Source organism: Mustela erminea, chromosome 15, assembly GCF_009829155.1.
Source record: "Mustela erminea isolate mMusErm1 chromosome 15, mMusErm1.Pri, whole genome shotgun sequence".
In the NCBI taxonomy this organism is placed as follows: domain Eukaryota; kingdom Metazoa; phylum Chordata; class Mammalia; order Carnivora; family Mustelidae; genus Mustela; species Mustela erminea.
This window is the reverse complement of record NC_045628.1, coordinates 29,951,578-29,975,210: the sequence shown is the minus strand read 5'-3', so window position 1 is coordinate 29,975,210 and position 23,633 is coordinate 29,951,578. Positions and strand designations below refer to the sequence as shown.

Genomic DNA, 23,633 nt, shown 5'->3' with positions numbered 1-23,633 from the left:
CTGTCCTGGGAGGACGTCCCCCTGCCCTCATCCTGGGAATTCTGTCCACTCCTTAGTTTAGCCCTGCCTGTGTCCCAGATGCCAGGGCTCCCTTTTCCTTATGTTTCCTCTCTGTGCAGAATTCCTAATCCTGTTGCCTTTTCAGGGGAGCAGGAGAGGAAAGAGGAAATGGGGGAGGGAAAATTTGAGAACCTTCTGTGTCTGAAAATGTCTTCATTATATCTTCAGTCTTGATTGTTCTTTGAGCTGGGTGTAGAATTCTAGGTTGGAGACCTTGTCCAACAGAGTATAGAAGATGTTATTTCATTATATTTCAGCTTTGGGATTGCTGTGGAAGGTCCTGTAACATTCTCATTTCTGATTCCTGTGAGCTTTCTTTAAAATAACTTTTAGGAGCTCCTGGGTGGCTCAGTTGGTTAAGGGTCTGCTTTAAGGTCAGGTCATGATCCTGGGGTTCTGGGATTGAGCCCCGCATCAGGCTCCCTGTTCGTATAGAGCCTGCCTCTCCCTCTCCTCCTCACTTGTGCTCTCTTGCTATCTCTTTCTTTCTCAAAATAAATCAATAAATTGAGTAATAGATTTTTTTAAAGGATTTATTCAAGAATGAAATACCTTTTAGGTAGAATCTCAGACTCTTTTAATTTCTAGTACATGACATTTTCATTTTTTTGTGCTGGTGGGCATTTTAAGCAGAAAGCTTGAGTTCTGCAAAATGTCCTGATTTCTTTCTCTGTAAATCCCTCCTGTCCTCCAGTCTTCTCCTGTCTTTCACGCTAGATACTCCTTTTAGTCAGATGTTGAATCCCCTGGATTGGTGTTCAGATTTTTATATTCTGTCCTGTTTCCTATCCATGCTACTGATGTTCTCTTTTCTTGGAGGTTTTAAAAACTCCTCTTTGAGGGGCACCTGGGTGGCTCAGTTGGTTAAGCAACTGCCTCCAGCTCAGGTCATGATCCTGGAGTCCTGGGATTGAGTCGCGCATCGGGCTCCCTGTCCAGCAGGGAGTCTGCTTCTCCCTCTGACCCTCTCCCCTCTAATGCTCTTTCTCTCTCTCATTCTCTCTTTCTCAAATAAATAAAACCTTTAAAACAACAACAACAACAACAACTCCTCTTTGAACTCCTCTGCTGCTCCTCTGAGCTCCTCCTATTAAGTACAGGCTGTGTGCTAGACGCTTTGTAGGGGATGGGGACGCAGCAGTGGCCAAACAGATGATAAGTCCATGCCCTCATGGAGTCTGCCTTCTCGTACACAGACCTTCTCTTAATCCTCCCGTGTTTGTAAGGGACCGTTATTTGTGTAAAGTATTTTAAATGTAGTCACTTTTCATTTTGGCTTATTTAGGCAATAAAAGTGAAAGAGGAGCAGCTGCTTGGGAAACGGAGGGAGCTGAGGGTCCCAGTATTTTCCTAAACAGTCCTCCTGTTTTTGCGTCACTATAAAGCTTTCTGCCTTCAGTGGTAGGCTGTACATCCAATTCCAGAACATTCCAGGCTCTTGTTGGCTTGTCCCCACTGTGGGCCCCTACAGCAGAGAATGTCAGAACCCAAGTCTGTTACCCAATGTTTATCCGTTTTCCATTTCGAAATGAAGTTCCCTTCTCAGACTGATAGGGACTCCTCTCCTGTCCATCTTATTTGCAGGTTTAGAACACTTGGAGTTTAGCTGTCATTCTAGTGTGTTTTTACGGTTAATTGTATTGTTTAAGTATAACTGACAGTTTCAGGTATACAATATAGGGATTCAGCAATTCTGTACATTTTTCAGGATTTTTCAAGATATGTGTATTCGTAATTCCCTTTTTCTGCTGCACACATCCCCCAACCCTTCTAATCATCACCAGGTCTCTGTATTTAAGAGTCTGTTTCATGGTCTCTTTTTTCTGTATTGATTTGTTTTGTTTTTTAAATTCTATGTGAGTGAAAGCATTTGGCATGTGTCTTTTCTGAGTTTCTTCAGGTAGCATAATACTCTCTAGCTCTATCCATGTTGTTGCAAATGGTAAGATTTCATTCTTTTTATGGCTGAGTAATATTACATTGTATATATACCATATCTTCTTTATCCCTTCATCTATCAGTGGACACTTGGGTTGCTTTCATATGTTGACTTTTGTAAATAATGCTGCATTAAACATAGGAGTGTGTATATGTTTTCAAATTAGTGGTTTCATATTCTTTGGGTAAATACCCAGTATTTACTGGAATTATTGGATCATTGGGTAATTCTATTTTTAAAGTCCTAGCTACAGCAATCAGATAAGAAAAAGAAATAAAAGGCATCCAAATTTGTAAGGAAGAAGCAAAACTTTCACTATTTCCAGATGACATGATAGTATATATAGAAAACCCTGAAGACTCCACCAAAAACTACTAGAACTGATAAATTAATTCAGTAAAGTCGGAAGACACAAAATTAATATGCAGAAATTTGTTGCATTTCTATATACTAATAAGTAGCAGAAAGGGAAGAAAACAATCCCAGTTTTAATTGGCACCAAAAATAATAAAATACCTAGGACTACACTTAACCAAGGAAGTGAAAGATCTGTATACTCTGAAAACTATAGAACATTGATGAAAGAAATTGAAGATGAGGCAAAGAAGGGGAAAGATCGTCCATGCTCACGGATACAGAACCAATGTTTTTAAACTATCCATATCACCCAAGGCAATCTGCAGATGTACTGCAATCTCCATCAAAATACTAACAGTGTTTTTCACAGAACTAGAACAAATAATTCTGAAATTTGTGTGGAACCGCAGAGGGCCCTGAATAGCCAAAGCAATCTTGAAAAAGAGGAACAAAGCTTGTGGTATCACAATACTAGATTCAAGATATACTACAAAGCTGTATGAATTGAAACAGTATGGTACTGGCATAAAAATGGGTGTGTAGATCAATGGAACAGAATAGAGAACCCAGAAATAAAGCCATGCTTTATGGTCAATTAATCTGTTAACAAAGAGGCAAAAATATACAATGGGGAAAGATAGTCTCTTCAACAAACGGTGCAGGGAAAACTGGACAACTATATGCGAAAGAATGAAACTGGGCCACTTCCTTAAACCAACGTGGACATAAACTCAAAATGATTAAAGACCTAACTGTGAGACCTGAAGCCATAAGATTCCTAGAAGAAAACATAGGCAGTAATCTCTTTGATATCAGCTATAGAAACATTTTTCTAGATATGTCTCCTCAGGCAAGAGAAACAAAAACCAAAGTGGACTACACTAAAATGAAAAGCTTTTGCACAGTGAAGGAAGCCATCAACCAAACAGAAAGGCAGCCTACTGAATGAGAGCAGACACTTGCAAATGATCTATCCAGTAAGGGGTGAATATCCAAAATATAAAGAACTTTTGCAACTCAACACCAAGGAAACGAAATAATGCAACTAAAAATGGGCAGAGGACTGACCCCGATAAACGTTTTGCCGAAGGTGGACAGATGGCCTGGCCTGCAGACACATGGAAAGGTGCTCAGCATCCTTCATCATCAGGGAAATGCAAATTAAACCTTAAACTCCTCACACCCATCAGAATGGCTAAAATCAAAAACACAAGAAACAAGTGTTGGCAAGGAAATGGAGAAAAGGGAACCCTTGTGTGCTGTTAGTGGGAATGCAAACTCGTGCAGCCACTGGGGGAAAGCGTATAGAGTCCTCAAAAAAGTCTTGTGTGGTTTTGTAAGAGAATAGGGAGGAATTAATAGTTAGTCTTCAATACCAATTCTTACTGGCTTCCAGTTAAGGGAGTCCTTCGTCCCTGACAGCTAATTAACTGTTACCAGAAATTGTGGTTTTAACTTTATTCCTGTTATAGCATAAATATTTAATTGGGATAATGTGAGCATTCCATATTTTAGAACTTTCAAATAATTCTAATAAAACACCTGTTTAGATCTCATGTCTCTCTTAATCAGCATTTCCAAGTAACAAAAACTTTGAGATCAAGTTTGTTGCCCTTCATTTTAATATAAATTTGCCCCAGGACAGTGACTTTGTTTCACACTGGCTAGAAGGGAACCAGACACCTTAACGATTGCTGTTGCTAAAATAAATAATTTTTGTTTAATTCTTATTGAATTAAGCCTTACAGTTACTGCTGTTACATTTTTAGTTTTGGTTTCCAACATTTTAAGGTGAGGTGGAGTCTTTGCACTCTTTCCTCACTGGCCATCTCTCGCTTATCAGTGTCCTGTGAAGCTTAAAATAGTTTTTACTTATCTTACTGCATTTTGTTGCAGAATGATAAGTGCCTATATGCTCCCCTCCCTCTTCCCCCTCCTGGAATTTAAAGACCTTCGGTGAGACCTTCCACTGCTGTGACCAGGACAGATGAGAGATAGATTTTTTTGAAAGGATAGTTTTCTTCCCTTTGTCTTTCTTTTCCTATCTCTCACACTTCGTAACCAAGGGGTAGGGAGAGTTTCTTCTCTGGGCGTTCAAAAGAGATGGTGCCTTAATTAGAGAGCAAGTTAGCGGTCTCCCTGCTTAAGAAGTAAATTTCCCTGGGAACACATGTGAGGTCGGGCTTGTCAACCTCGGTTTCTGTGGGTACGTTGGATAGCGTTTCTTCCAAGGTTGTCCCTAGTTGTGCAGCTGCTAATGAGTTTATGTGGATCGTGACTTTGGGAAGGGCCCCTGTCTCTCTTCCTGCTGTCAGCCTTCTCGGGGAGGGTCTTCACATAGCCTTCACGCTCTGATAGCCTCGTGACCCTAGGTAAGGTAACAAAACTTGGCAAATCTAAGGTAAGGTAACAAAACTTGGCAAATTATGGGAGTATGTATGGGAAGTGTTCATGTTTTGTTGAGGTTGTGAGAACAGGCTTATTAAAATCCTACCCTTCTGAAGAAAGTTTGTTTTTCTGGAGAAAACGAGACACAGAAAGGAATATTTCGTTATTCAATTTTATTGGAAGACAGCACCTGCATTTAAGAGCTTTTTAAAGATATTGCTGAAGGTGTATACACACACACACACACACACACACACACACACACAACTAATATGTATCTGATGCCCCCAAATTCTCAATTGACTAGGTCAATCAATATTTTAATTGAAAATTAATTAAACTGGAAGTTTATTGGAAGGATGAGATCCCAAAACTTATTTTCTGCTGTTCCAGACTGGTCTTTTCATACCAAATTTTATATTTTATAAGGTCTTCTATATCAAGTGGTCAACACTGTCCAGTTACTTAAGCATTCTCACCCTCTTCTACTTTAATGTTTGTTTTCTATGGTTGTTGTCAGGCAATAAATAAGGATGTTTATAAAGCAGACATAATAAAGGCTTAAATATCAGATCGTTTACTAATACATTTGAAAATGGAAATGGCTTTTTTGGATAATGTACAGAAAGTAATGTTAAAATAATTCATCATTGAAAGTTAAATCTTTTAGTACCTTTTTTTTTTTTTTCTCCAAGATTTTATTTACTTGAGAGAATAAGAGAGAGAAAATATAAGAGAGGGGAGGGTCAGAGGAAGAAGCCGGTTGCAAGAAGCAATCCCTGGACCCTGGGATCATGACCTGAGCCGAATGCAGATGCTTAACCCACTGAGCCACCCAGGCGCCATCTTTCAGTACTTTTTAATCTGCATTGGACCCTGATTAGAATATACAGTCTTAGACATATTCAGTATCTTGGTTGGTTTTTCTCTTTGAAAATGGTCCTAACAATGTTACTTTCCATTTGGAAGCATCTTGTTTTGTGAGCATATTTTTACTTAATCTTTAATGTATCTATGCCTTCTTTCCAACTTGGTGAAGAAGCATCTGAGGATAGGAGCCTGCCCTCGTTTCCTTTTGGATACCGAAACTTAAGAAATTCTCAAACATGATTTAAGTTCTGAATGGGTTTTTTTTAATGATTTATTAATTTGAGGACATTTAAATTTCTTACATGAGCAAAGAAACTAATTGAACATTGATGTTGTAAAAGACATCCAACAAGCCAAGCTGGAAAGAATTACCTGATGGTGCTCAGTAAAATGTTAGTGTTGGCGCCTGGGTGGCTCAGTGGGTTAAGCCTCTGCCTTCGGCGCAGGTCATGATCCCAGGGTCCTGGGATTGAGGCCCGCATGGGGCTCTCTGCCTGGCAGGGAGCCTGCTTCCTCCTCTCTCTGCCTACTTGTGATCTCTGTCAAATAAATAAATAGAATCTTAAAAAACAAAAAACAAAAAATAAACTTAGTGTTGGGGGTGGATATTTGAGTCTGTTTTGTTCGCTGCTGTTGACCCACCCAGTGCCTAGAACAGTTCCTGCCCTGTGGTCCGGACTGAGTGATAATTGTGGAGTGAATGAATATGGTGGGGGCATTTTGATTTAGTAGTTAGACATGGGGCTCACTAGGCCTCCGTGTCCCTTAACTCTGATTAAGAGCAGGTCACGGTCCCACGACTTATTTTATAACTGAACTTTTGTGCCTCTTTAACCCCCTTACCTGTGTCACCCCCACCCCCATTTTTCCTCCTGGCAGCCAGCAGTTTGTTCTCTGTATTTGAGTCTGTTTCTTTGTTCATTTGTTTTGCTTTTTAGATTCCACGTAATAAGTGAAATCATACAGTATTTGTCTTTGTCTTATTTCACTTAACGTAATACCCTCCAGGTCCCCTCATGTTGTTTCAGATGACAAGATTTAATTCTTTTTTATTGCTGAGTAGTATCTGTGTGTGTGTGTGTACACACCACGTCTCCTGTATCCATTCATCTGTCCATAGACGCTTAGATCGCGTCCATGTCCTGCCTACTGCAGATCATGCTGCAGGGAACATAGGGTACATATATCTTGTTGAATTAGTGTTTTTTTTCTTTGGGTAACGTAGAAGTGGAATTGCTGGATTGTATGGTGCTTCTATTTTTAATTTTTTGAGGAATCTCTGTGATATTTTCCACAGCGGCTACACCAATTTCATTCCCACCAATAGTACACAAGAGTTCTCTTTTCTCCACATCCTCGCCAACACTTGTTTTTTCTTGTTTTTTCGATGTCAGCCAATCTGACAGGTGTGAAGTATTAGCTCGTTGTTACATTTTAGTGAAAGAAAGAAAGAAAGCATGCCACTTGTTTCTAGCCCATTGCCTAGTAAGTGGGGACATTTAACAGATTTCACAGGGCTATTAGAAAGATTTCAGGCAGTGTTGAATGTAACATTACTTTGATAAGTGTGAAGTGCTGTGTGATTATGTGGACACAATCCTACTGTGCAGTTCTTTATTCAGAATGTGAACCAGAACGTAAAGGGAATCCTCTTAGTTTGGCTGTTTATACTTTATAGGAAACTAATAGCATTTTTTTCTTTGGGTTGGTGGGGGGGTTTGTTTTCTATACCTGTAAGTCAACATATCTGTTCGAGTTGGGATCCCAGATTAGAAAGTGTTGAGTATTATTTAAGAACAGTAGAAAGTTTAAAGCAGCATCATTAACTATTTCTTTTTCTTCTGCTGCTTCTTAGATCGATATGTATTCCATTTCTGACATGCTTTTCTCTGGTCTTCATCACTTGCCCCACTTGTTTATTTTTTTAAGATTTATTAGAGAGAGCAAGAGAGAACACGGCATGGGTGTGGGGGGGGGGGATTGGACAGCAGAGAGAGAAGCAGACTCCAGACTCTTCACTGAGCCAGGGGGCCTGCCTGTCTGGGGGCTCGATCCCAGGACCTCAGAATCACAACCTGAGTCGGAAGCAGATGCTTAACTGACTGAGCCACCCAGGCGCCCTTACCCCCACCCTGTAGACTGTAAATAACAAACACCCATAGAAATTTCATGAGCCTTAACTCACGTGACACCCTAAACTGAAGTAAGGCTAATTGGGAGCCTTTGGTGAGTCCATGCCATGGGGCTGGGATGTTAAATAGCCAAATAATGATAAAAAAAAAAAAAAAAAAGCTTATCTGAGTAATTTGAAGCACCCAGTATGTGGCTTAGTTAATTTGGGGCCAGTTAATAAAAGCTTATCTTGCCTGAAGATCCTTGAATATCCATAACTATTGAATCAGGACAGGTCACATTTGAGGAGTGTGGGTGTAATTTTCACAAAGAGTGTAGCCCTACACAGTTACTGCCTTGGGTCATGTTTCCTTATGAGCATCTTTCATTTCCTCTGGGATTATATGCTAAGCACATGGAAATAGATACTGCTTCTTAACGGAGTTTTTCTTTTATCTTCCTATGATACTGGTTCCTGTGCTTGCCTTGGTTGTTATGATGTAGCATTCCTCTCTAAACTTAGCCGATGGAAAAGAAAGTTGTCAACTAATCCAGTGCTTTCAAGGTGGTCTTTTCATTTGTTAAAAGCCGTACAGATTGAACTGAAACATTAGGAAGTTATTGAGTGTCTGTCTCCTGGACCCCATCCAGCCTCTCCTTGCCTGGCCTGAGATGCTATCTTCATCAGCTCATGTTTCCAATCTCGAGGTGCTCTGTCAAATTGGGAACACAAAATTAAAACTTACTCTGTGCAGTTCATGTTAGGTAAACTTTGTAAGGGAGTGCCTTTCTAATCGGAAGAATAATCTGGAATCATACCAACATCTGCAGAGATGGGGTCTCTTGACATTTGCTATTTTTTATTATTATGTTTTTAAGATTTTATTTATTTATTTGACAGAGAGGAGCACAAGGAGGCAGAGAGGGAAAGGGAGAAGCAGACTCTCCACTGAGCAGGGAGCCTGATGCGTGGCTCGATTCTAGGACCCTGGGATCATGACCTGAGCTGAAGGCAGAGGCTTAACCACCTGAGCCACCCAGGTGCCCCACTATTTATTATTCTTGCGTGCCAGAAATGGAAGACACATTGTCATGGTTGTGGCCTTTGATGGCATCTTTGCTTTCTCATATGTTCAGAATAGTCCCAAAGCGTGAGCTTCAGTATTGGGAATGATGCTTGGTACAATAAGTAGCAAATCAATAAGGATTGTGGTCCTATGAAATCTGCGGTTTCTATCCCATTATATCCAGCAACATGGGCATGTGTTTGCCAGACACTCCTGAACAGCCCTCTTCCTTTCCTTTCTTTTGCCGATTACATGTGTTTCTCTGTGTTTTCTCGTTGTTCTGTTTTTATTTTGCATTTCTAGCACAAGGAAGTTATTAAAATAAGCAGTAGCTTATGACCGCGCATATAATGTTTGTTACAGGGACTCTCTATCATTGATTGACACGCTGTTTTCTTACCCCGTTGAAGAACAGATAAAGCAATAGGCACTCTCCCACGGTAGTCGATTGCTGCTTTCACAGTGCTCTAGCGATTGACAGGGAAATTTTATTCTGGGAGATGTTCATGCCTGTGTCTTGGGACCTTTACATAAATTGTCCATTTAGGCAAGAATTCGTAGCCTCTCCTTTTCTGCAACACTGGGCCTCGATCCGAGAGACGATTCAGATGCTTCCTCGTGCAGTAAAGGCGCGGGGCCCTGGCTGCACGCAGGCGCCATGCTAGGGACGAGGGGCTCCGTGGTGAGGCGAGCTCAGGACCTTTCCTCAGAGCCAGCGGTCCAGTATCACGGACTGCGCAGGTAGCCGCTCTTGTTCCTTTTTCTTCTTCCTTTCCTTTCAGACAGGCGTGATGGTGCTGGCGGACCTGAGTCTGAGGGGTTTGATGGCCGGGAGACGCGTTCCCAGGGATGTGTGCGACGTCGGCAAGGGTTAGGCTGTAGGAGAGTTAATGCGGGTGGTGGGGGTGCGGGAGGGCGAGCCAGGCTGGCAGCGCACAGGTCTGGCGCAGGGGTGAGACTCCTGATCCGGGAGGAGATGGCAGGCCGTTGTGGGAGTGTAGGAGAGACAGGTGAAGGGAGAAGAAGGGAGCCCAGGGATTCTGCACGTAACGGGGGAGGTGTGCGGCGTGTGCGGGCGCCCAAGGGTTTCCCTCTTTAAGACGGCTTGGAAGCCTTTGCGTAGTTTTCAGCGGAGTGACCTGACCCTGAACGGAAAGTGTCAGAGTGTTAAGTGAACTGTTGATTTTACTAGCCTTTCTTAAGTCTGGCAAGATGTGGAGGATGAAATGGTGATTTTAGAAATTCTTAGCCATGTGAGTGAAGTTGGGCTTTTGAGCATGGTTGTTTGTGTGTGTGTGTGTGTGTGTGTGTGTATTTTGTTTGTGTTTTTTTGAGGGAATTCTTTAATTTAGATACACTTGGAAATGTTTTCTTCCATTAATACCCTGTATTTCTTGTGTGACTTCTTGTGAGCAATGGTCATTTAAAATATGGCCACGCTCTTCATGATACTTAATTGACTTTGAAAATACAAAGCTTTGAGGGCGCCTGGGTGGCTCAGCGGTTAAGCCTCTGCCTTTGGATCAGGTCATGATCCCAGGTTCCTGGGATCAAACTAAATCCCCGGTTGGGCTCCCTGCACAGTGGGACAGTGGGGAGCCTGCTTCCCCCTTTCCCACTCCCCTTGCTTGTGTTCCTTTTCTTGCTGTGTTTCTCTCTGTCAAATAAATATATAAAATCTCTAAAATATATATATAATATGTGTGTATATATATATATATATATATAACACTTTCATCTTCTTGATTACTTAAAATACATGGAGCTTTAAACTTTTATATAGTAACCGGTTTCATACATTTGAGTTTTGGAGCTCTTGTCAGCTTTTATTTGTGAATTTAATTTTTTTTATATTGTAGCTGTAAAATTTTATTTCGAGAAACAGGGTGTGTGTGTGTGTGTGTGTGTGTGTGAAATTCAGATACGTCCTCATCATACATGTGTCTGTATTCATATTACACACGTGCGGTTTTTTTTTTGCGCGCGCCTGCGCATGCTCAGTCTGAGTGTCCATTTTTATGGCAGTTTTAGATAAGCTAAGTTAGATCAGTAAGAGGTACTCCGCTTTAGGAGTTGCTGGCGTGTGCTAAAAGTGGTGACTGCAAGTAGTTGGATGTTTAGTCTTCCGGAGAAACCAGATACCTATTCTTCAAGAAGACCGAGTTCTAAGTGTGGGATCCCTACCCCTGACTGAGAAGCAGAGCTTGAGGGAACTTAAATTTTGATGTCCAACGGTAGACTGAGCTGGGGGGACTAGTAGATGAACTCATAAAGCATTCCACTCCTGCATAAAGACCGCCCTCCTTTGCACTGTTGGGACCCTCAGTCACTCTGCTGCTGCATGTCGAGGCATATCTTGGGAAGTTTGCTTACGGAATAACTCAGGCATTTATGTAGTGTCTGTTGTCCATCTTTTAAGCTGGAGGCCTATCAGGGTAATACCTATACTGCTGCCGAAGTTGTTTGTGCCAGTTACTTATATATACAGATAAGCATAGTCTGTATTCAAAAATAGAGACCAGTGGGCCGAGTCTCATTTGTTTTTTGGGGAAGTTAATAGCATAAACAAAATAAACAGATCAGCAACTTCGTAGGAAATAAGAAGCTAAGGGAATAAAGAGCTCCGTGCACTTAGATTTAAGTGAATACTGCACCTTTAAATAAGAACAGATTACTGGAAAAAAGCAGCAAATCATTATTTGTAGTCATTTTTAACTTCTTAGCAGTATGGAATTGGAATGGACAGGGCTAAGAACCAAGCTGCTTATCCGTATTTGTCAAAAGAGATCCCCCTCAAAAAGAGAAAATATGAGAGAAGTTAGGGGACATGGAGGGCAGATTCCAAACTTTTAATCTTCAGCAGTTCTGTAAGCAGGAACAGCAGACAGTGAAGAGGAAGGAAGAATAAATAATAGAAGAAAATTTCTTTGAGCTCAAAGACAGCTCCCTGGTATGAACTAAGGCAGATGAGAAGAGACCTAAACCCAGACATCCTGGTTGAATTTCCAGGGTTAAAGCCCTACAGATGTTCAAAAAGAAGAGACATTATCTGCAGTGTAATAGACCTCAGGCATTTCATGAGGAATGCTGACTGCTTAGCTGGGAAATGAATACAGTCTCTGTAGTTTTGAGGAAAGGTATTTTTAAACTATGATGTTGTGCCCAGACATATCATCGATTGTGGAGACAAATGGAAGGGGATTTGGGTTTGCAAAGATTTAGAAAATGTCCCATCTGTACCCTGTTTCAGTGGCGGAGGAAGTACAAGGACATGAGATCCATGAGTCTGGAACAGAGTGGCTCTGGAGGTGCCCCAGGAGAGGCGAGGAGCAGGGAGATGAGGAAATGGGTAGGCTCTCAAGGCTTGTGACGTTCTTCGCTCAGTGGTTGGGGGCTGGTGCCAGACAAGTCCTTTCCTTTCCCTGGCCCCTCTGACCATACTCAGCTCCCCAGTGAGCGAAGCTTCCGTCAGAACACTGAAATGCCACCTCTGTGTTGCTTAATGATCACCTTAAAGTTGTCCTGTTCACAGCTGTCCAACAGAACGGGCAACTTGTAGTCCTTGACAGTGTAACAACAGAACTGTGAGATCTGGAGTTGGGAGTGAAACAGAAGAGGGATTTAGCGTGGGCTCAATATCTGACTTTCTCACTGCCACGAATCAGGGGGCAACAAGGTGATACTGGTTTATCTGCTGAAAGTCCCATAGTAGTTACAGAATTGTCCCCAAGTTCCCAAACAAAACTCCGGGAAAGCGGATCTGGGTGGGAAAGGGAACGAGATTCCTGGTTTAGACCTTCGTGTATATTCTAATATTCTTCCATGTGCAGGCATTAAATTAATTTTGGGGGGTTGGTGGTGAGGGAGAGGGAGAGAATCTTAGGCTCCATGTAGAGCCCGACACAGGACTCGATCTCATGACCCTGGGATCATGACCTGTGCCGAAATTAAGAGTTGGGTGCTTAACTGACTGAGCCACCCAGGCACCCCGGTATGCAGGCATTTTAATAAAATCATGCAGCCATTACTTTTAGGGCCAAGAAAATAGTTTTTTCCTTATCTAAGTTCTTAATTATACATGCTTACTCTCTACTGCTTCTCAAGACTAATGGGTCAGAGGCCTTTTCTCCCACGGGACTATAAGCACATGTATTGTGTCCCTTATTGAAACAAGAGTATTTTAGCCCAGGAGATACCGAAGAGCAAGGAATATCCAAATTCTGTTTCTATCACTCTTCGTATTCAGGAGCACACAGGGCTTTCTAGTAGCTTGTGGGGCTCGCATTTCCCAACACACTGGACATGGTCAAGGGCAGGGAGGTTCTAACCGGTGGTCTAGTCTATCTTTCTGAAGAGGAAACACACTGTTTTCAGACATGAGAAAATCAAGCCTGTTTCTTGTAGAACTGGACTGTAGCGTCTTCCTCGACTTACCTTCTTACAGCCATGTGGAGCTTGGAAGTCACTCTGGCTGGCAGTCATGGCTTGACGGTGGCTGGCGTCCAAATTAGGAGCAGCTGTCTAGAATCCGCATGACAACATCGCGTCATTGGCAGATGATTAGGTCACTCTTCTCCCTTGTTCTTTTCAGGTTAAATTAGGACTTTCACAAAGGCTGACTTTTCACATTTTGTGACTATTTTCACTGTCTTTATGTTAGATTAAAGTCAGAGTCATCCAGTCTAAGGAAAAATGGGGTCTCTAAAAGAACATGCCTTTGAAGAGTAATTACTGCTGAAGTCAGTGTGTTTTTAAATCCCCCCCGTTAACTGGAGATGGGAAGTCTGGTCATCTGTGCAGTTGCAGGCAGAGCTTGCTCCAGGGATGGGCAACACTGAATTTGGTCCATGTGTGCTTGGAGCTGGCAGCTTTTCTTTCGTTTTGACCAGTGATGAAGTAAAAACATGTTAGCTGACAGTTCAGAGAAAATTCCCTTTCCAATCCTCATTTTTCAGTTCTCAGACCATTGTCCTGGTTAGAAAACACCCACAGGAGCAGTGGGAAGAGCGTTTGGCAGTCCCAAGACTGGTGAAGGTCTGAGAAGTAGAAAAAGTCCAGTGGTTACATGGTGACGACTGGACACTTGAACCAGCATGTCTTACTTTACTACTAAGACCTAGAAAACGTTTGACCCATTAAATTTAAGATCAAGAATAATTATAAAAGTCGAATCCCTATGGAATAAATGCGGTTAAAACTCCTTCATGGTGAAATCTTATAACTCATTCAAGTAGTAAACATTTATAAATGTTTATCTGCCAGTCACTGCACGTATACAATCCCTTAGTTTCTTTTAAATCTCATACATTTTAAAACTTACTCCTAATTAATTAACTCTAGTATTATTTGTAGGGGTAAATGATCTCTTTTATTGATGTTTCTTTAAGATGGTGTGTATGTCATGTTTTTGTAACTTGTTACATTTTGAATACAACCGCAGGTTTGAATATTGAGTATTACAGTGTTCTGTAATATTTAATATATATTTAAACACATAAAATGTATATTAGCATGTAACACACACCCATTTATGAACATAAGTATGTGTTAACATGTAACAAACACAGGTACACATATGGACATGTAACAAGTATACTAATGGGTACAACTAACTTATCCTGAATAAACGTTCACTAAGGATAGCAATTAGGGAGGGAGGTTTACTAGTTCCGTAGCCTTTCTCCTTACGTGAATATACTGGCAAATGCATAACAGTTGAATCTCCTTTACTTTGTGACTGTCTGGAGAGAGTGCTGAGAACACCTGGTCCGGAGAAGTAGCAGGCCTTCCCAGCCCCCGTGTGCATGTTCATTAGGTCATGGAGAGTGGCGGAGAACTTAATGCTGCTCAAGTTTACCCAATACAAGTAAGGGATCAGATAAGCTGCCAGCCATATGTTCCTGCCCCAGGGGGTTTGCTCAAGCTGGGGCCAAGTCCGCAGTGCTTACTTAATGTGAAGCACATTAAGAGCCCCTTAAGAAGACTTGTATTTCAGTCTGGGCAGTCAGTTTATAAGAGTGCACCAGTAAAATGCTATCTTTACCTACGTTCCCTAATTCCTTTAAGTTTAGCGCAAATATTCGAGCACATCAACGTGCAAGCATTTCTGTAGGCTCTGGCCTCTAGGTATGGACAAACATAATGTGATCACCTGGGAAGTTTATAACCGAGAGGCTGGTTTGTGAAAGTACAGTCGTCTTGCCCTGGTGTTGTGTGGGTTTAGGTCAAAATGCTGTGGTCTAGATAAAACTTCCTGCCAACCTAAGAGAATAACAGGTACTAAAAGATGTGGTGTCCCCCATCCCTTCCCTGATATAAGTCCACACTGTTGCTGGTGTGAGTGGAAGACCACGTATGGGATCCCTCCAGTTTGGCTTAATACTGAGGCCTGCCCACCTGTTGTGTGAAGAAGGAATACAAGCCGAGGATTGAACGTTTATCTTCCCTTTCTTCCTCGGGCCTTATTTTCCAGGACTCGGTGGTAAAGAACACCATTATTTAAGTGTCAGAGACATTACTCTAGAAGCCTGTGGTTTTGAAGAAACCATATTTCTTAAAATGTGGCATTTGGGACATACGTTTCCTCTGAGATGAGACTTTGGATACATATGCGAGCACTGTTGACCTACCCTGATCAAACTGTGGAATGTTCAAGGTTTAGTACTTTGCCTCTGACTGAGCTGGGGAAAGACTGAGTGTGTGAAATTGTCTAGATAAGAAGGTATGATGTAGAAAGCATGCCCTTCATTTTGAGAGGGCAGGTTAAAATGCCCGAGAATTCAGAGTTAAGGAGCAGAATATTTTTAAACTCTCCTTTCTCCTAGTTAGCTTCTAGAACATTCCCCCTCTGGATTTAGAGTATGGTTTTCCTCCAGCTAGCTGTAACTTTTCCGCAGGCTTCTTTAAAAAAAAAAAAAAAAAAAGGCATTATAGTTTGTGAATGCATGCCACAAACTGCAAACTTTTTTCCTGTGCTTGCCACAGCCCTACTACTATTAAATGTCCCACAAACATGCCTTGTCACATGGGAATTCTGCAAGCACCAAGATGTTACATGACTTGCTCCATAGGAGAGCCAGCATGTGGCAGGGTGAGACTCGAATTCTGGTATCTAGATTCTTGAGCCAATCTCCTTATAATCTTTTGTTGGTCTTTAAGTTATGAAAAATTGCAGTAAAGAAGTACACCATTGGCTGTCATTGCTATATTCCAATACCTGAAATACCCTTACAATGCAGTTCTAATTCTGTGTGTTCTCCAGAGTATTATAGAACTGATATGTGTGTTAGTCCAGGGGTTGGCCAACTGGCCATATCTGGCCTTCAGCCTGTTCTTGTATGGCCTGTGAGATAAGAATGCTGCTCATGTTTTCAAATACTTGGAAAAAATAAAAATTTATGACCCATAATTTTTATGAAATTCAACTCTCAGTGTATATAAATAAAGTTATATTGGAGCACGGTCACATTCCTTTTTGTGTAGTCTTTGACTGCCATATTGCTGAGCTGCAGAAGGAAGTATTTGCAACGGAGACTGAATGGCCAGCAGAGCCTAAAATGACGACTAGCTGGCCCTTTACAGGAAACGTTGGCCCACCCTTGTGTTAGCCTGTTGCTGTGATCTCTGATTTTCACCAGCATTGCATACAGCCATCTAGCCCTTCATTTAACTCCCTTTTTCCAAGATCTTACCAAAGACTTCTAAAATTCCCCAGTGGCAGGTGACCTTGCAGTCAGTAGGGTACAGTAGTCACCCATCTAAACAGAAACACCTTTCAAGTTTTAGACTCATCCCTTGTTATAGATCCCGCTGGGCCATCACTTGGACTTCTCCAGCGGGGGTCAGGCCATTTCTACTCCCTGGTTCAGTATTCCAGCCTCTGCCTGTGAGCACGTTTATTGCCTTCTAATTTATGGATCAAGGAGGCCATTATTGTGTTCTCTGTGTTCTCACTAGCTCTGCCTCCCAGTTGCGGGGGAGGAAGTAACCCTCCGTTCTCCCGAGGCCGTTCGCTCCACCTTCGCTCTCTGTCCCATTCCTCCTGATGTCCAGGACCCCGCGTCAGTGCATCCCCTTTTCTGTAGACTATTGTTTTCTCCACTCTTTCTCTTCTGTTCTCGTTCTATTAATATGCTGGTCTTTTCCCTTATCCTAAAACTCTCCTCCCTTGAATTTCATGCTCTGCAAACTACAACCCTGTTTCTTCCTATTTTTATGGCCAGATCTCTCTAGAAGGAGTTATTTTTTTCTTCCTCATCTTATATCTGCTTGACCTTGTAACATGGATTTCGGTCTTTAGCTCCTCTGTTGAATCTGCTCCCCTCAGTGGCCCAGTTGTCCAGCGAGTTGCTGTTTCTTAGTCTTTACCCTGTGGGACCTCTCTGCAGTAATTCCCATATTAACTGCTCTTTCCAGGTTGCCGTCCCTCATTACCTTTAGTGTTTGGGGGCTCTACTGATCCTTGAACTCCTGAATTCTCTCAGTGACCTTTCTTGGTCTCTGTTACTGAGTCTCCCTTTATCCACTCGTAAACGTTCCTAAGTCCTTTCCTTAATGTACGTTCCCGTGGGTGATTCCATTCTTGCCCGTGGCTTCATCTAACATCTGCTTGTTCATGTGCCCCAAATTCTTCCTCTCTAGCTTCTTTCCCGAACTCTCAGCTCCTACATCGCCGGCACGTCGGCATGTCCTGTAACTGTCTCAGACGGCTCATCTCTCCTCATGCAGCGTGCGTTTCTCACACTGCCCATCTTAGCGGATGGCTTCAGTGTCTTCGAAACCGTGGTGTTCGCTGTGGCCGCTTCCTTTCCTCCACTCCCTGTATTCATTAGGGTACCGGTGACTCCTCTTCAGCTCAGCTGTGGCTTCGTTAACATGGTTCTCATCGAACGTTCTGCTGATCCTTCCTGCTACCTTGTGATGTCCCACCAGCTCTGCTGTGAAGCCTCCTAACTGGTCTTCCCGTCATCACTCTCTGCCCGTATCGTCCATCTTCTAAGTGACGATTTATGTCCTCTTCATGAAGCGTGTATCTGACCATGCCTTTCTGCTTCTCAGTCAGAACATGAATTGAATATTAAAGCGCATCCTCTGAGGGCAGTAAGAAGCTGCTGGCCCAGCTCTCCTCCCTCGAGCCCGTGCCTCAGTCCGAACCACATTCGCCATTCCTTGGCCGTGCTTTTTGTCTTTGTCTTGCTTCCCTGGCTTCACATAAAAGTTATTTCTGCCTGGAATGGCATTGTACCCTGCAGGATAAACCCCTCAACCTTCAAGAGCCATGTTGAACATAATGTCTTCTGGTGAAGTCTTTGGACTCCCTCAGAAAGTGAGTCACCATCTTCGCTGCGTGAGCGTACCTCACGGTGCCTTTGTTCCACTTACTCTGTCACGTCACGTGCATATCTGACTGGCCTGCCTTCCGCACTAGCTGGTCTTCAGAAATTGGAGTGGGGGGGGAGGTGAGCAATCATCATATTTTATCCATCTCCGTATCGGCAGCATCTGGTACGTTAGAGCCCCATGGTGGGGGCCTGCTCAAATGAATAGAGAAATGAATTTTATTTTATTTGATTATTATTATCATTATTTTTTAAAGATTTTATTTATTTATTTGACAGACAGAGATCACAAGTAGGCAGAGAGGCAGGCAGAGAGAGAGGAGGAAGCAGGCTCCCTCCTGAGCAGAAAGCCCGATGCAGGACTCGATCCCAGGACCCTGAGATCATGACCTGATCCGAAGGCAGAGGCTTTAACCCACTGAGCCACCCAGGTGCCCCTTATTTTATTATTTTTTAAAGATTTTATTTATTTATTTGACAGAGATCACAAGTAGGCAGAGAAGCGGACAGAGAGAGTAGGGGGGGGAAGCAGGTTCCCTGCTGAGCAGAGAGCCCGATGCGGGACTCGATCCCAGGACCCTGGGATCACGACCCGAGGCGAAGGCAGAGGCGTTAACCCACTGAGCCACCCAGGCACTCTGAGAAATGAATTTTAAAAAGCTGGTGGTAGCAAAGGGGCCAGATTTCTCAGAACAGCTGTGGAGCAGGGAGATAACCATGTGCTGTGTGTGTCTTTGAAAGATATTTGCATCATTGCTGGAGACTGACCTTTCATGTTTTTGGGTTTTGGTTCTTTTAATATTTGAATGAAGGAATGACTCTGGAGGTGCTTTGTAAATATTGGGTGTCTGCGGCTTTCTGGAGAACTTCCATGTTTTGTTTTGTTTTTTTAAAATTTTGGCTCGGGGTAAGTACACAGGGTCTTGCCTGTGAAGATTCCCTTAAGAGTTGGCCAGTCTCTCAAGGAAGACCCTGGGTTAGGCAATGAGGGAGGAGAATATAAATTGGGGTAGCTGAGAGGAGCCACGAGCAAGGAGATACAAACTTATGACTTACTTAGCAGTTCTGTGAATTTTAATACAGCAGATCTGAAATGTGGTTTTAATGAGTTTTCATCAGACTTACTAAGAACTGAAGAAGTAAAACATGTCATATAGGGCTGCTCTAGACTGATTTCTCCACACTTTCTGGGATCATTCTGGCCTTCTCCGCGATGACCCTGGATCTCCTGCTTCGCCTGAGAGAGAAGAGGATGTGGCGGGTTAGACTGAGCCACCGCCCTACAAGCTGCGGTTCTGCCTTTACCCTCTTCCTCTGAGGGGTGAAAGGGTAGAAGTAGGAAAGGTGAGGGCTTGTTTCCTAGAAAAACCTCCTCCCGTATCCTAGTGTGCTCCTGCTGCTGTAACAAAATACCACAGAGGAGGTGGCTTATAAATGGCAGTGGTTTTATGGCTCGCAGTTCTGGGGGCTGGCCCCTGCGATCCCGAGCTGGTGGGGTCCGGGCTTGGGCTCAGAGGGCCGTCTGCCGGGCTGCGCACTTCTCCTGGTGCCTCGTGTGTGGAAAGAGCTTGGGAGCTCCGTGGGGCGGCCTCTGTAAGGCACTCGTCCAGTTCACCAGGGTTCAATCCTCTGGACGAAAGCTTCTCCCAGAGGCCCCACCTGTAATACCTTCCTCTTTGGGGGTTAGCATGTCACCACGCATTTTGGGGGACACAGACGTTCAGACCACAGGCCCTGATTCGAAATGCTCCTGCACGGTTAGAAGCCAGCAGAAGAAGTAAGAGCGCTGCCCTCCAGGACTGACTGCTTCACCTAACTCAGAGGCTACACCGTTGGAAGTGGGATTGATAGAAATTCCATGAAACGCTCTCTTAGCTATTGGTGAACAGTTTCTTTGACTGTAAGAAGTGGTAGCGTTTCAAGAATCTGAGGAAGCTGTGTTGCCTTCTTGCACGGTTTCCTGCCAACTCTTGTTCTCGGCACATCCCCTCACCTTAATGGTGCCACGCAGCGTTGCAGGAATGAGCTCGTCATGAGAGCGCGACCCCCATTTGATCTTGATGTGCCAGTGACCCAGCCATAGCGCCTAGCCCTCAGTGATACAAAATCACTTAGCTGGGCACCAGAAGCTCACACGAACGTGAACACAAAGCTCAACAACTCAGTAGTTATTAGAAAGTATTAAAAAATTGTGCTCCTAGAGGTGTATTTCTTCATGGAGTCTTTAGCTGGGCTGAAAGGTCAAAACTAACTTCTATCTTCAAAGATACTGTGTATATTGAATTATAGTTAACAAGTTTTAAAAGTTGAGCAGAATCATTTAGAGGTTAAGGTAGGAATGGTAAAATGGTTTGAAATAAGGAATCTTAGGAAACTCGGCTTTGACTGTTTACTGTATGCCAGACGGTGTGCTAGGTACCGAATGGCTCTCTCTGTAGGGAGAAGAAAGTGTGAGGAGGATTGTTCCTGGAAAGTATGCTAGCCCTGCCTTATTGTTGAGCTCGTAGCTTCATGGAGCACCAGTCTTGAGGGTTGTCACTGAGCTCATTCGATCAGTTACACCTTTTCCTTTTATATAAATGAAGTCATATTCTTTCCTAAATTTGATTTTGATTCTATGCAGAGACCTATATATTCAACAAAAATTTGAATATTTACTGTGTTTTCTATGAATTTAGGTAAGATATGGAAGGAATGTCATTGTTGCTGGGCACTTTTTTATTAATAGTTTTCAGAGTAGAGACAGAAACTTAGATTCTTTCTTAAACCTATCCTGTCCTTTGTGAATTTGCTCTATATTATCACTGGACCATTTAGCAAATTAAAGTTTCTTTTGGGGGGTGTATTATACTGAATGATGTACAAAAATAGCTTCACAGATTTGTAATTTATTTTTTAAGTCTGGCAACTTTAGAGATGTACCAAAAATAATTGACCATTAGACACTATTTTGGCAGAAAGATGAGGGACCAGTCTGTACATTAATTAGTACTTGATCAGATTTTTTTCAGTAGAAGATGCTTTTTAGAGGAGGGAGGCACGGTAGAAGGTTTTGCTGCCCGAGGGTGTTAGCAAGGAAGCCGGAAACGCTAGAGTGGGCAGCAGGGCCCATTGGTGGGGAAGGGTCCTGGCGAGATGATCCCGTGTGCCTTCCAGGTCCTGTGTGCTGTGAAGAGCCATCGCGGTACTTTAATGGAGGAAAGAAATACAGTTTCAGTAGTATCTGACAGACGCAGCTGTGGTTGTGAGTTCAGAGCAGGCTGGCGGGGGGCAGGCTGGCGCGGGCAGTGGTGGTGAGGGGTAGGCTGGTGGGGGCAGTGGTGGTAGGGGACAGGCTGGCGGGGGGCAGTGGTGGCAGCCACAGGCTGGCTGAGGAGTAGACGGGCGTGCATCTGGTGCAGGGTGGCGAGCATCTCCATCCAGAAGCTGCATGCGGAAAAGAGCGTCCTGGGAGGCAGCTCAACTTAAGGTGTTTGGGAATGAAAACCTTCATTGCGCCCTGGTGTTTGGGCCCAGCTCTGCTCTTCAAGGGTTGGAATAGAACCAAAAATTAGGAGTCCATGCCACCTTCAATTTTGAAAAGCACTGGAGTTACAGGTAGCACTTTGTAGTTGGAGTATAAGGCAACATAACTGCTGTTCAGAACGTTATTAGCGATTTTCTCCTATAACAGCACTGTCTTATTCCAGGTTTAGGGTCATTGCAACCATCACTGAGCCTCTCAAATAACTTCCCATCCTCATATGAAAAGTCCATGAAATTGATCGAAAAAGATAAAATGGCTCTGTAGAAGGTTCTTTTGTTTTATGCTCTAATGCTTCCTGGGGGCACCTCACTGGCTCCCTCAGTAGAGCAGGTGACTCAATGAGTTCAAGCGCCACATTGGGGTGTAGAGTTTTCCTCAAAAAACAAACAAGCAAACATAAAAATGCGTCCTGTTCTAACTTGTGGTAATCCTCCGCTGCAAAGTGAAGAATGACTAGGATGTGATGGCTTCCGCTCCTTTCCCCCCTCCGACTCGCCACAGCCTCGGGCACTGTTCGAACACTGTTGTTTTGTTAGCTTGCCCCCAGGGTAATTCTCCTCCTCCTTCTTAAAACCCTCCCTGCCAAGGACAATGTAGAGCATTCTTTCTTGCAATAGATGCTAATTGTGTTCTTAGTGGGGATCTTGCTGTCAGAGCCACAATCACTGTGCCATTGTGCCGGGAGGCTGGGGCACAGTAGTCACTGTGCCGAGCAGTGAATGCTGTTTACTCGGGATGCGTTGTCGCCCGCATCTGTGGGTGAGAACACGCAGTTACTGTAATTTGCCTGGCAAGTGATCAAACGTCATCTGTTAAGTGAGTTAGCCATCACAAAGAGCTATTGATTTTCTTTTTTAAATATAGAATTTTAATGAGAAACGTGGAGTCCTAGAGATTGAAGGTGTGAGAGCGGCTACCTCTCTTATTAACCCCCATCTTTCAGGTATCTGGGGATGAGGTTCACGTATCTCGAAGTTAGGGGACTGGGAATGCTGGCTCCACGGGTCTCCGTGACATATCAGGGAAGTGAGGTGACTGTGAGTTAGGGACGAGTCTTCTCCGCAATGGCCCCTTCCAGACACTCGCGAGTTCCAAAAGTGGGGTCACTGTGGATGCAGTTTCTTCGCTTAGCTCGTTCACCTCCAGAGGGAAATGATTTTGTTTTACATAGTTGTTGGAATAGGATGGTACTTAAGGCAAGAACTCTTCCTGAAACAAGAGGAAACGTTTTGCTCTTTTAGATCACCTTGGTGATTGTTTGCAAGGATGGTAAGAATCCCAGTGTGGGAGCCGATGATTTTCTCCATCCCCACGTCCCACAGTTTCTCTCTCTTCACCCCACTGCCCATCTGTGAACACTTTTCAGCTGTCTGTGCATCAGCAGTGCTGGCTGAGAGTGGTCTGGGGCCTGCCTGTCACAGCAGTCCCCTGTACACTTGCTTCTCCAGGTTTTGTCCCATTTCCAGCAAATACAAACCCAGTTATTGCTTTAAGTGAAGTTTAACCTCATCTGTATTTCTTAGGTGTTCCCTCCTGTCCTGCTTATTAGTACATGTTGAAATGGTTGCTTTTCAGAAAAACAGATGTTCCTAGCACAGTAATTTGCATCCCTTGAAGGGAGAGTATGTGATGTTTGTTGCTACTTAGGTTTTTACAATTTGAGGTCTTTTTCATGATCACTAGAACTTAGGAATAGCAGGGGCGGCAATTTGGGAGACAGGAAGTAAATGAAATAGGCCAGGTGAAATAATGTAGGAATTAAATCATTTGCCCACTAGAGGTAATATTCCTTTTTGGTCCTTATTTTGAAGTATTGATGTAATAGTATGTACCATCCTGTCTTTCATGTTACATAAGTAACATGTGTTCCAGATAACTGGGAAAATATTTTTTATAAAAAAATAAACAGCAGATCACCAGCTGATCTCTTCACCTGCCATCAGAAATAGCTGTCATTAAATTTTATATTCTTCTGT

At 43.2% G+C, this 23,633-nt stretch overlaps 1 protein-coding gene across 3 annotated transcripts in view; it reads left to right on the top strand.

Annotated features, from left to right (window-relative positions):
- Positions 1-23,633, top strand: part of SLAIN1 (SLAIN motif family member 1) — a 58,903-nt gene that overhangs the window by 17,311 nt on the left and 17,959 nt on the right. The window lies entirely within an intron of this gene.